Here is a 15,232-nt window from a genome sequence, read left to right on the forward strand (position 1 = left end):
TTGGATTTTTCAGTAAATATAAAACGGATAAATGTTGGAATTCGGAACAAATCCCTGTCAGTTGGAGCACAAATTTACTTAAGGTGAGTAGAAAGAGCTCTGGAGGAACTGTAAGGATGAACAGAAGTTGAAGCTGGTGATTTCTTAATAAAATCGCGTTCTGCAGAGAGTTTGCTTTTAGAAATTTTCTGATATATTTAACTAATTTGCTGTTTTGCGAGAAGAAAATCAGGGCGAAGTATCATATAGAAATTTATTTCTTAGAAGTAAATGAAAGCATACATTTAAAAATAATGCTTGCAATTTCTTTAACCTTTTAATAACAATTTGGCTTTTCTCATCATTAAATGCTTATCATCTGAATACCCGAATCATCATTATAAGGAATATATTCATATAAATAAATTCTGAATTACAAATAGAAAAAGGGAAGTATATTAGTTATAACAAATGCCTGCAACTACTTATTAATAGAAAAGAAACCAAAAAGGCATTGTTTAATTACCGATGCATTAACACTTAACACCACACCACACTTCCGTTTCTAGAGCTCACGTGCCCCCTTTCCGGTTTGGTATAGATGTAGGTGGACTTTATTAAAAAAAAATTACACAGCAATCAATTTGAAAGAAACAAACAAATGACAAAATACGAATATTTTTTTAATGTGAAACGCTTCGCGATTTTGTGTGTCATCCTTGCACAAGGGCCATGCTAATCTTCTCTGTATCGTTCCAATTTTAGTATATGTACTGCCGAAGCGAGTATTGCCATACATCACTAAGATTGATCATAAAATAGGTTTCCTCAATCGCTGAAAAACTTTGGTAGTAATTATTTTCTAAGTACGCTAGTTTTATAATAATAAAATTTGTTAGAGATAAGGAGCAAAACAAATATTTTTCTTCATACTTCTTGTTCTTTTAATTATGTAGTTTTGCTCTTCTTAATAATTACAAAATTATTAATATTTAACTTTACAGCAAGTAAAATTACTGGAATAATTGTAATTATAATTCAATTTTTTTTTCTCAGAGTTAGATTTCTGTTTCAAGTGCTTAATTTGTAATAATTACGAATGCTTCTTATCTACCAAATGCATATGGGATGAAATTTACATTAAGTAGTTTAACACGATAACTATTAGACGAAGAGAGAGAAAATTACGGGTAAAGCAGTTTACACATTTGAAAATTATTTTATTTGTAAATGCTTATTTGTAAATATTGCATTCGCTTCGAACTGCTGCGGCCAAAACAACTAAAACTACATGATTGTGGAAAAGCTTAATCATAAAGGGCTTAAACAATCTTTTTGAAATAATATACATGTCGCTTACTTTAATCGTGCATCAATATCTAATTTCTTAACTGTTAGAGATTGGTATATCCTTTCTGTTGGAAAAACGCTTAAAATGCAGTAAAGAATATTCCTTTTATGTTGTTTGAATCAGAAGATGCAGTTCTAAAAATTAGGATCGAAATTTTTATACATCCCTCTGATTTTATTAATTTATATAAACGGCATCATATTTATTGCAAATATTTTGCAATATAGGCAAAAGCAAAATATTTCTGACATGAAAATATTTCAAACAAAAAAGTCATATCCTTTCTACAACTAAAGCTAACGGAGTCATGAAACTATGAATAGTACTATTTTACATCATTCCAACGGACGCCATAAAAAGCGATGGAATTCACAGCTTTTTAATTCGACCAACTTTAATCGTAGAAAAAAGTGTACCAAGAACATTTTACTAAATATGATAGGGAGATTGAATGTTTTTCAACAGAAAAAATATGCATATTTTCAAAAGTTTGAGAATTAGTTCTTGAGCTGAGATTAGAGTGGATACTCTATATATCATTCTTTTCTCTTTCATATTTTCTTTATCGCAAAATAAAGGAGTTTAACCCCTGCTTATATGAATTATTTTTAAACAATTTGGAGGAAATAGAGATTTTCTCTTTCAAAACAGATCGTTGGTTATTTTGCTGAAGACATTTAAGGGCATTTTAAGGCTTTTCCTATTATACCATTTGATAAGATTAGATTTATTGTTGTTTCAGTAAACCAATGTATGATAAAATTGGTATGACAAACTTAGATGCAAAACGTTTGTTTATTGCTCAGAGCTCTTGGACCAGGGAGTCAGTAATTTTTGGTCCTAATAGAGCTTCAAAATTAGTGACATTATACTTCTCTAGCTACAATATTTCAAGGAGTATGTGCGGATTTATTTTAATAGATATTTGGTCATGGAACAGCATTGAATAATGGCATTAGTATCGGAAGTAAAATGTTCATAAAACTAACGTGTAGACTTTAATTTTCAATTAACTTGCTATTTGTGATTCCACGTGTATTTTTTAATTAAATATTAGTATTTTAAAAATAGCACTTGAGTAGTTTTTAAAACATTGGAAAGATAAACAGAGAACATTGGTCTTACTAGCTGTAACTGTAGAGGCCTACTATTTTATAGCGTTTATTAGCTGGCTTGGGCACGAAGTCGGCGACGGTTCTTTGGATTTCACACGTTGTGTTTGGGAAAAGATCTTATGATAATGTTGCTTATATCCTCTGATCGTCACATGAAATGATTCTTATAAAAAAAAAATCTGCTATAGTTTTCATTTTTAAAATGTGTTACACTTTCTAATAAATGCCCAAAAAACGAATTCAATAGCTGGGTTTCATGTGAGAAAAAAAACTCTACTAACATTTTCTTTCGATTTGCAGATATTTCGTTAAGTTTTGCGAAAAAGCATTTTCTTAAATCGATTAAGAATATCTTCCAGGATTGCAAAGTATATGCGAGGTGTTTCGAGTGGTAAAGTTTTAAAATAACTTAAATAAATTTTTATTAATGTAACTAAATTTACAAACTAAAATTATATTAAAACTTATTAGATTCAAGAAAATTTACAAATCATTTTCAAGGTATTAAAAAAAATAATCTAAGAGAGGAAACTTTAAGAAAATTATTAAAACAAGCTAATTAATCTAAGATTAAAAAAGAAAAAAGAAAGAAAATTATTAAAAAAAGAAAGATATATTAAATTTATCAAATTTTTTGAAGGTGATTTATATATTTAAATGTACAAAACTGTAAAAATAAAATAATCTATACATAAATTTTGCTTTTTAAGAAAAAACACTTAAACAAGAATTAAAGAAAAAATATTTTTACGTTTCTTGAAGAAGAAATTAAAATCTATCTTTCTTGTAAAGTAAATATTTTATTTCATTTCAGAGCATTCTAACTATTTATCAAGACTCCCTAAATAAATCAATTTAGATTTGTTGATTAAATGTTCTTTTCGCCAAGCATCAGCTCCCCATGTTTTTAGTGTATCAATAAGTCGTAAAAGATTTTGCACTAAAATGAACAAGGTGCAATTTCGTCTTAAAAGAAAAATTCATCTTCCGCAGCCGACATGCGAACATGAAAATCAACTTCCCATCTTCCCCCGCACCCCAACTTAAATTGCTCCAAGTAAAGTGAGAAGCTTGCATAAGAGCAGTTTATTTATATTTCTGTGATTTGCCGGATTATTTGCCTAGAATGACAAAAGATTTAGAATGTGCATCAAAACTCGATCCTTCATTGTTATATTAGAAAGAAGCTGAAAGTTTTAAACTTGTCCTTCATTTATCTGCATATTTTTCTCAATTTAAGGACAGGAGACGTCTTTCGCTCTTTAAGTAGAAATCAAACGCGAACTTTGCAGCAAGAAATAAAGCCGGGTATAGAGATCAAAGCCATTTATCTTGTCATTTCCCCTTCACGCGCCAAATAATTTATTTGGCGAGATGGTGGCAAAAAAGGGGAAGCAAATCTCCTTGGGAAAGTTGCAAGAGGTAATCGAGAAAAGCTGGGACTGGTTAAGCAGCCAAAGGAGACGCGCCAAACCAGGAATAAGTGCCAGAGGTCAGACTGAAATCTTGCTGTGTTCCTTCTGCTTCTATTAGCAATGCAAAAAGCAGAGGCACGCTTTATGGTCCATCGCCAAAGAGGCTGGTGTCCTCAAGGGTGTCTTACATGCGCTTGGAAATGTCCCAGTGTAAAGCGCGAACCTGTGTCCTCCTTCAGCCTAGGTCTTTCCCGTATTCATCAAGACTGCGTCGCGGGACCTTCTGCATACATTACGGGCCCCATCACCCCTCGCTATGCATCACACTTGTAATTCTGGCAGTCTTCAATTTCTCGCAGCTTTATGGCATCTCTGAGACTCACAAGCCAACCGTAAATGCGTCCCTGTTCAGGACAAGCTGTGAATTTATGAGCTTCACCAGTGGAAAGGGTATCTTACGATTCCCGCACAGGCCCACGACACTTTTTGTTGCCGAGGAAGAAGAACGAGATACCGAATAGAGATGGCTGCCCATATAATTCGCCCTTCCGACTTGGGGGGTTGGAATTCGAAGATGCAAAACGTTGAGTGTGGGCTCATAAAGTTATCCTATAAAACGGCCGGCAATATCATATGATAAAACTCGAAAGATTGTTTTTGTTTTCGAAGGAAAAGGTTTTTCCTTTCTTCAACTTTTTATTTATTTGTTTTAATATTTTGCCACCTACTGCTACTGTAAAGAATGCAGATATACGAAATTGCAATTTCCAAAAAGAACTGAATTCAATCTGCTTTATTGCTTTTTTTTCTTTTATTTACTTAAATAGTTACGGGCAAGAATTTATGGGACTATGTGGATTTCACCAGTGCTTAGAAACGGAGGGATTGAAATTATTTATTTCAAAAAGAAAAGTTCGGCGCTTCAATAGAGACAGCAAAAAGATTAATAGTGACACACTTACGACTTCTTTCAAATTTCGAAGCGATAGGTTTCAATCATATGCGCTTCGGTTTTCTTATTAGTAAATAGAAGATCTGAAGATTTAATATAATGTACAGATAACATTTGGCTAACATTCTCTCTTAGAATGTGATGTTTTTTTTCGGGGGGGAGGGGCAATTATAACGCATTTTTCTTGTCGAGGAGTAAAAAGCTACTTAGAAAATTCTAACTAATAAACATAATTGTAGCCCATGTTATTTTCCTTCAATATATTCTCCGTATTCTCAACAAACAAAAAAATAGATTTTCTTATCATCTAAATTTATGATTTTTCTTCAACTCTCAACTTCAGTCAGCTTTCAGAAAGTTAATTGGATTAAAAAATAATTAATTTGATTAAAATTAATTAATTAATTAATTGGATTAAAATTAGCAATTCAGAAAAAAACATCAAAAAATTTATTGCAAATTCTGTGGTTAAAAATATAGTACAAATCATACATGCAATCATCTAATAAAAGTATTTATGAATAATTCTTCATGTACAATAATTATGTTAAACAGTACAAAAAAAGTTCAATAAAGAAATTCGAAAACATTATTTAGTTTACTTTACAGTTAAAATTATTCTATAAAACAAAGAGCACATAACTTAAAAAATTGATTACTGAATGAAAAATTGGTAGAAAAGAATTTCCATGACTTGACACTTAGTGAAAAAGCATCCAGTTGTTTCCTAATACTTTTATTTAAATAATGTCATCAAAGAAGAATTTAAATTGTGTATAAGGATTCAAAAATATGGTGGCTTATCATCTTTTACCAATTATAATTTTATTAAAATCGAAAATTAAAAATTTATCCAAATCTATGTGTTGTCCATATCTACGAGCTATCTAAATCTACTTGTACATATCCGAATTAAAACCTCTCAAATCTAATTGGCAATCTGATGTCCGAAGCGACGCCAGCTTTTCAAAAATTTGGTTATAAGCCGCTCCGACTGAAAGGATTATTGGCTTAACAAAAAGGGTTAGGGCCTAAAGCTACCATCAACGGAGGGTGAAAAACCTAGTTGAGTGTTTTTCCAACAAAGAGCACAAAGAGCATCCTTACTGAGCTTTTCCCTGCACCTCTGATATCGAAAGTAAAGTTAAAAATATGTGCCAACAAAAAAAAATCGAAGTTTAAACTTGAAGCATTTACGTGTTTGCTAAGCACTAATCATATTTGAATTATTTGAAAGAATAACAATTCTGGCGATTTTGCTTAGACTTAATCTAAAATAATAAGTTATTATAGTAAATGCTATGAATTAGAATTGCTTATTTTCACATTTTTATATTTAACATTCAATAAAAGATTCTTGAAGAGCTAAGGAATTATTAAGTCTAACAATAAGTGGCTAAATTAGGATAAGATTAGAAATTCAAGGAAATGTTCTACAATTTCTGGCTTAAAGCTATTTGCTATCATGACCGTAGTCTCGATGGAAAACATTTCACTGCCTCAAAGCAGAAAAACATGTAAGGAAAAAAGAACTGATTAACTTAAAAGGTAATATGATTCCAGATAATTAATTAGAAAATTTTAATGCAATACTTCAATGTGAATTTTTAATTGTTTTTCTGTATTTGATATCATTTCTATAATTATAAATATTTAAAAAATGTAGAAGCACAATAGCATAAATATAGAAGAAAAGGAAGCATTGTAGAGAAAATATGCATGCCGATAATATTTTTCTGCGTGTCTCTAATTGGAGCACGACGCACAATTTCAGAAGCACTTCTCTAAAAGCATAGAATGTCATTCTTTTATTCAAAAACACAATGAATGAAGGTCAGAAATCTGTATTCTGGATAATATCTTTCAAAAATATATCGTAATTTAGTAGTGAAATTTCTATTTAGAGACATTTGGTCGTTTGATATTATTGAACTGTGTGGTTATAAACCAAAATACTTTGTTGTATTTATTATAATAAAAATCTTATGATCACGTCAATAGGAAAATGGCGATTGTAAAATATTTAATATACAACATATTTATCACGCACTAGACACTTCAGAAACTTTAAAGCAATATTATCAGCTTGACAAAACATTTAAAAATATTAAAAACCATTTTTAATATACCGAATACATTGAATTAATTCTTTGATATGCTGCAATTCGAAATTTGAAATCTGCTTAAAGAAACAAGAAAATTATTTTAACATATTATCTGATATTACTGAGTACAAAGTGTTGTATACAAAAACTGAGCCTTATCAAAGAATGCAACAATACTACACATAATAATTTATAAGCCCCACAACCCAAGTTTTAAAAAATTCTGAATATTCCAAAATTGATTTTAATGGCGAATTGTTTCAATGGATTCTATCCATATTTTACAAGTAGTGATAAAAACATCATTTGAAATTTCAATTTCAGTTTAAGCTGTTGCTTTAAAAAATATATATTTGATAACAGAGTGGGATAAATCCTTCCATGTCGAACGAATTTTAATGATTCGCCATGATTTCGAGACATGTTTTCACATAAAATTATGCACGGATTTAAAGAGACCTTTAAACCTTTGTAAGCTTAACAAGGCATAATTTTCTATTTAATAATCTCTTCTGTTTGCTTATAAAACTGGAAGTGTTAAAGGTATGAAATGATGAAGGCATTCCTCTATTCTGGGAATATCCAAAGCAGATGAAGTAAGGAATAAAACGATACAATTACCTATAAAGAGTGTCAGGAAGTTGACATCGCAATAAAATTTATAACATGAAGTGTGCATTAATGGCAATGAATAAGTCGAATTTTCATTCACATCGAATTCCGGTTATTCAATCAATCAAAGTGCCATATTAGTTAAAACCGGTGTCTTAAAATATTTTCAATGAGTTTTCTTAAAGGGGGGGGGGGTTATGGAGACAATCCATAATCTTTCACTAATCTGAAAGTGTACCTTGATTAAAAAATTAACAATTCGTACGCTGCGAAAATGGCTTCAAATATGTAAAAACGCATGCGGGCTAGTATTTGAGGAAAAGAGTCAAATTTCGATCATGCAGTTGACTACAATGTTAAAAATTCTGCCATTTTGCTTCACAGAAAGTTTTCTGGTTCAATTTATTTCATGTGTATCGACAGATTAATTTTAAAATTTTTATGATAATAAAAGTTTGAACTGATCATTTCGATAATCTTACACGAAAAATATTTACGGATGGAATAATAAGAAGGGTTTCATTATTACATTAAATAAAATAGAGTAATTCAACAAAATATTCACGAAAATTTGTTGAATAGAATAAAAATATGCACTATGATGGAGAAAAAAGTTAAGTAGGGTTTCATTAGTGCATTAAATATAATAAAAATAATCTGAAAATGTTTAGTTTCTTAAAAACTGTTAGACATAGAATTTTTTCAGAAATTTCCTGTCAATAGATATCACCATGAATGATTTCAACAATATATATATATATATATATATATATATATATATATATATATATATATATATATATATATATATATATATATATATATATATAATAAATGCAACTGTACAACTGTACATATTGCGGAATATATCATTGCACGCTATCTTACTTTCTGTTGTGACATCCAGTACTCCCTGCAAGGAGTTTCAAAATTAATCTGGGGTATTTTAATATACTTGTACATGATAATATACATGAATTGTTGGCTAGTAAGAGAAAAATTCGATAAGTGGTCATTTAAATAACAAATGTTTAAGCAAAGCTTCATTTTCTTTTCTGCTGGCTAACAATGTGTTTATTACAGGCAAAAATCATAGCTAGTTATAATGGGTAGCATCCTACAAATTGCAAAGATATCATAATTATAAATTAGTAGGGAAACCTTATCAGATTTTCTCCTGCCTGAATATTTGCTTGATATTTTTCAGACGTAAACTATGAGTAAATGGAAGCATTAGCAGAAAATTTTTTATCGTCATTTAGGGAGAAAATTTCTGCATCAACTCAACTTATCGTCAATTATATGTGCTAGTGGAGGAGCTTATTTTATGGAATTTCAAGAATAAGCCCATAAAGCACAGGCTTTTAAAATGGGACAGTCGAATTATACAGTTATAAGTAATTCCAATTATTATCTCTAAAGCTACAATGTTATAAAATCTGAAATCTCTTATATATTCATTTCGATGGTATGATAATTTTAATTTATTGAAACATAAACAACAAGTTATTAGAATTATTGAAAATTTTTCTCCTAAAAATGCTCAATTCGATTTTTATATGAAATAACTTATTTCGGAAACTTAATATAAACCATTGGAAATGGTCTCTCCAAAACATTCTCGTATTTTCTCTAATAAATGTACTTGCATATGCATATTATTAACTACATACCATTGGCAAAAAATAGTTACGTAAGAGCGTATTAGAGTTCGATTTTTTTCGGCGGTTCATCGCTGGGTTGCGGTTAATACACAGGTACGAGAAAACAGAATACGTATTTTGAACGCTTTTTCCTCAGCCGATTGAAATCAAAATTTGATAAAACCTACATCACGAAACACATACCGAATTTTACATATTCAAGCCATTGCGAATTTTAGTCTTCGCGTTTGCATGCTTGTGAAAGTATAAATCCGTCAACTCCTTGAAGGATTTGGTTCCAAATTTAATAGGTATATATACTTTAAATGTATACCAATGAAAATGTTATATAAATCTGTATATAAATCTGTATACCAATCTGTATATAAATCTGTATGTAAATATGTATACCAATTTTTATCCATCTAGCTCTCTTCGTTTTACAGTTATCGTATTCACTTAAGTTCGAACAGCCCGATAGATAGACTCCCTTCTAATGGTTTCGTTCCAAATTTGATAGAAATCTACAAATTTGGTGTAACGATTACTTACCATATTTCATCCTCCTAGCTCAAAGTATTTTTTGCTTACCGTGTTCATGAATGTGTAAAAACACCAATGGTTTCAAAAATGTGTTTTTCGTATTCAGGAAGATCTGAAATTTGGAGACTTCTCAAAATCCCGAATTCATTTTTTTTTTTTTTTAATTTTTTTTTTTTTTTTTTTTTTTTTCGATTACAGTTTTTTCGGTTTGTATATTTCATAAAATTATTATATAATCATATGATTATTTCATATATATATTATTAAAAAAGTGAATCAAGAAAACTGAACTTTCTATTTCAAAAGATTTAATTTCGATGATACATGCTTAGAAACAAAATCTGAGAAAAAAATTCGGATTGTATATTTGATTCCTTGCATAAAAGATTAAGGTAACATTCATAATATTTAATAAAAAATGTGTATTCAGTTGATTAGATTCTAAGCATGAGTTCAACCAAACTTTATTCCCTTAAACAATTGAAACTTAACTCTTAAATTTATAGACATGAAGAGGTAAAATTCGCAATCATGAGCTTTGTTTTGCTCTGAGAAAAATGACAACTTTTAAAATAAAGTAATGAATAGCCTTTTATAAGGTATAAAGGCCATATAATAAAGAGAAAAGATAAAGCAAAAATTTCTAATTTGCTTCAGCTATTTTAAATTGATTGTATGTTTCCTGGGAACCCTTAAATGATGATATTCTAAAATACTATCATGCTCTGAGAGGTTTTTTGATTGAATGAAAAATGTATTTTAAGCATAATATTCCTATATGAAACCAGATCTTTTTAAAGATATCAAATTATTAAAAGTTTTTCTTACATATATAATATAAAAAATTTCGAGACAGATGAGTCGAAAATTCGAAATTATATTTGTTAACTAATTTAATTTTATTTTATTTAACTATTTTACTAATCTATCCTCCATAATCTGTGATGAAATGTATAAATGGAGTCTTGATTCTACCAAGATTCCGAACAGAAAAGTTTTTTAATCATTTCACTTTGGGTGTAGGTAAAATCAAGAAGTCATTTAAATATTCCGTCAGTTCAATGAAGTACTAAACGCAGTTAAGGAAAAAAGTCGTCATTCTATGGACCACGTGAATAGAATCCACTCGTAAGTTCTGAGTGCATACAAAATAAAGCAGAATAAAACTGATTTCGAATTGGATTTAGTTTAAATATCGAACAGCAAAAACATTTACCACTACTAGTTTTAAAGTAGCATGCTTTTTTCTTTTCAAGATGTTTCAGTGCATAGGAAATGTGTTTTAGTCATTTCGCAACTATGCTAAAATTCTTTTCATAGGTAATAGCTATTCTAGACTGAAATTTTTTATGCGAACATTTCATTTAAAAATTATTCAGTACGAGTTCATGCTACTGCTTTGTTTTGATCTTTTTTAGTAAATCTCTTACTCTGTAATGGATATCATATCGTCTGTTCCATTACTTATATCAGTTAAAGTTATATTTATATCTCATGTGTCTTCTTCTTTTTTTTCCTTCTTCTTCTTAAACGAAGTATAAAGAAAGAATTATAATCATTTAAAAAAATAACTCGAGATTTTGACGAATTTCCATGTTTCAGACTTCCCTGATACAGAAAAAGAAATTTTTGGTATTCTGTCTGTCTATCTGTCTATTTATTGGTCTGTCTGTCTGTGAATTTGATAACTCAAAAGCCGTGGCTAGGCGGATGAAATTTGGTATATGCTCTTTGCACCAAATTTGTACATTTTTTTTTTTTTTTTTCAAATTTTAAGCGAAATCCATTCAAAAGAAATGTCTATCCAGTTCTCTGAATATAAGTTAACACGTTAACTTCAAAACGAAGAGTTAGTTTATAAATGTAGCATCTAAAGTTCAGATATTTATTTAATTTGGAGCCAAATCCATCGAAAGGTGGACCGCCTATCGTACTTTCACAAGCACGTCTTATTTATTTTTTTATCGTGTATTTTCACAAACATGCAAACGCGATTTCTCAAAAAAGAAATGACAAATATATATAAGTGATTTTCTGACTACAGCTGTAGTTCTATTTATATTTTGGTTTCAATCGGTTAGAAAAAACTCTCCTGATATAAAAATTCGATTTTTGTCTATTGTTAACCGTGTGCTTGGATTAACCATCAAGGATCACGCGAAAAATTCGGTAAAAATGTTAAATTCGAGCTAAAATTCAATATTTTGTAACTATTGTTTACCAATACAACGTATACCTATACCTTTATGGTATATGTGGTCTCCCCAAGGGCTATAATTTTATGCTGTGTGAGAGCATAGCACCTTTATTAGAGAGTATGGGTGAAAGTTTTTGAGATATCACTTTCTTCTGCGTTCTAAATGAAAAACCTAATTGGAATCAAGTGTAAAATATGTTCTTTAACAGTATGAAAAAGTGCATTTAATAAACTCATTTCTTCGTTGTGAAAAGCAGTTATGCTAATTTTGATACACCAATAATATTACTGTAATTCTTCTAGCATTCAAATTTGTTTCCTTTAACTGGCTGTGAACCTTATGCCTTTCTATAAAGTTGCTCTTGCTTTCCTTGTTTGATCTATTATAGCTAAGGGGGGAATAAGTCTGGATGGAAGTCACCTTTACAATCAAGGATGAGATGTTGCCATATTAGTAATCTGTCTTTACAATATTGGTGGTTTTGACCGATTAACATGATATACCTCTTTATAATGCTCCTACGCATGTTTGCTGGCACAGTGGGGTCTATTTTGTGTTGTCCATAGTACTCGTGCTTCTATTGCGGCGGTTCAGTCACTAAGCTTTACCTTTATCCTCGTTACTAAGCGAATTATTTTTTTCTGATTGTATTAATGTGTGAATAATAGATTTATAATACTCGGAATTTTAAAGAGATCCATTATATATCACATTTTTGCCCAAGCAAGAAATTGAATAAGTCGGGTTTTAATTGATTAAGAGTTCTGGATATTAAAGATGTTTAATGTGAAATAAAATTAAATAAAAGAGAATTAGTTTTAATGGAATAAATTTTTAAAGATGTCGACAGATAATTTGTTTTTCTAATAAAGTCTGAGCACGCACAATTATTAAAGAACGTTCCTAGGTTTTTTTTTTTTTTTTTTCCTTGTTTGAAAATGCTTTAGGTTGTAAATTAAAGACTTAGAATACGAATTAGCTCCAGATTATAAACAATGTGATTTAAAAAAAACTTCATCAAAAATAAAAATTATTCTATCTGTTTTAAGTAGTTATCGTAGTAAAGTCATACTTTTCATGAGTTATTAAAGAATAATTGGCAGCATGTCTTTCTTGTAAAATATTATTAAACTAATATATATATATATATATTCCAAAGTAATTATCACATCGTCATCTAATTAATTAATTATGTCATCTAATCTTAATTATTATCATCGTGTCAACTAATTAAATAATTACGGAAAATGCACGTTAAAGATTTTAACGACCTGTTTTAAACCATACGAAAGTTGTTTTTGAGTCGATCCCTATAATTTTGAAATACAATCAGAAGACGAGGACAACACCTGAGTCGATACCTCTTTTCAACCGTTTTGAATTACATGACCATGAAAGCATTTAATTTTCACCAGTTTTAACTTATACCAGACTCATATACACGGCAGTTCTTTCGTCGAAGCTGATCTCGAACAGCTACTCTTCTATTCCCAAGTCAAGAATTATGTCCTTCCACAACGTCAGGATCATCATGACCTCTCCATAATTTTTAGAATATTCTAAAATAAATTTTAAAAAAACATTCGTAGAATTGTGATGCAGAGACAAGAAAATTCTCTCTGCCTTTTCAAGTCCATGGAGGATAAGAACGACGATTTCTTCCATCAATCGTTCGTTAACCTATTCTTGTCCTCACTCGTTAGCAGCAATCCAAGCTATTTCAAATAGGGCGTTTCGAAGAAATGAAATTATCAGTAGGCCGATTAAAGAACCGAGTAAAGATGAACGAAATCCTAATGGCTTATTAGTGCACCACCCGCACCAGCCTTGGACATATTATATATATATATATATATATATTATAACGATTGCAAAGAGAAGAGTAGTTACTCATCGCTTGACTTATAGTAGTAACCTACATTAGTTAACTAGAAAGTATGGAACGTGACGATAATTCGGTCACTCTTATTTCAAACTAAAATTGTGATAATAATGTGGAAGTGTTGAAAAAATAGAAAATCATCTGGTTATTAATGCCATCTATCCTCTCTTTTTATAAATTTGCTTTCCACTTTTATTACTTTCAAAATTAAAATTTCGAAGAACATCTTTTTTTAAAGGCCAGTGAAGGAAATTCGGCTATTTTCCACACCCCCCCCCCCTTTTTTTTTCTTTCTTTCTTTTTTTTTTTTTTTTTTTTCTTTCTTTCTTTTTTTTCCCTCAATGAATCCATTTCAACTGAACTTTATTTCAATAAAGCAGAAATAGCAAAAATGAAAAAGGCACAGTTTCATTATTTTTATGAAGATAATTTATTTATATATATTTTTAAAATTATTCGAATGTTAAAAAATAAATTCTAAAAAATGAAAAACTTTCCAAAATGCCGCCATACATTTAAACGGTCAAAAACTTTAAAACAATAGCCAAAAAACTATGAGGCAAGGTAGAATAAGAATTTAGACAAAAATATTCGTTAATTTTGAAGGAATAATAATATGAAAGTACTACAACAACTAATGGCCTTATTTTCTATAGTTCGAATTGAGAAATCTTTTGCGATTCAAGCAAGAACCATAAAAATTTTGATGATAATCGTCACATGTTATTGAAGAATATTGAAAATACTTTAAGGTGAATAGTAAATAATATTTCTTTAATTCAATAAATAAACAAAAAAGGGTAAACATACGAAATCAAAATAAGAATTTCTTATAAAGCAAGCAAATGCAGATTTCCTTTTTCAATGGGAAAGTAAAATTAATTTAGGATAAATATAAGTAAAGATTAATTCAACCCGACGCACTGCTTCTTAATTTTCTTTTCAATATAGTAACACTCTTTTTGGCATATGTTCAAACCTTAAATTGCTAGGTGATTGTAATAGCAGTACAAGTCATATCCTCTCAGACGCCTTACTTCTAATGACTGCGGCACTCGAGCAATGTTTCGGAATTCTTTAATCATCACAACATTAAATGTGAAAGAAAATTACTAAACAATAAAATCTTTCTCCCAGAATAATGAAATAGTAAAAATAAAAATATTATTAATAATAATAACAAATTACTTAGAATAAAATAGTATAATAAAAAAAATGTGAGAGGTAGAATTTGTATTGCAAAAGAATCTTAGTAGTAAACATCATAAAAATTATATGATCTAACAAAAAAAAAACTATGACTGTTTTTTGCAAATGACAATTAATAACCTCAACAAAAAGCATGAAAATAAACTAAAAAGATGCAACTTATTTGTCTGGGTGATTTATGGTAATTTATATGAATATTTGAAAATATTTGTAATGCTTCTTTCTGGC

The 15,232-nt window shown here is 29.6% G+C and overlaps 1 non-coding gene across 1 annotated transcript; it reads right to left on the reverse strand.

The window, feature by feature from the left end:
- Positions 1-661: 661 nt before the first annotated feature.
- LOC129961120 (U6 spliceosomal RNA) lies at positions 662-768 on the reverse strand. The gene has a single exon (XR_008783767.1). It is a non-coding gene; the product is annotated as a U6 spliceosomal RNA (small nuclear RNA).
- Positions 769-15,232: the final 14,464 nt, after the last annotated feature.

The sequence above is a fragment of the Argiope bruennichi genome, chromosome X2 (genome assembly GCF_947563725.1).
Source record: "Argiope bruennichi chromosome X2, qqArgBrue1.1, whole genome shotgun sequence".
Classification (NCBI taxonomy): domain Eukaryota; kingdom Metazoa; phylum Arthropoda; class Arachnida; order Araneae; family Araneidae; genus Argiope; species Argiope bruennichi.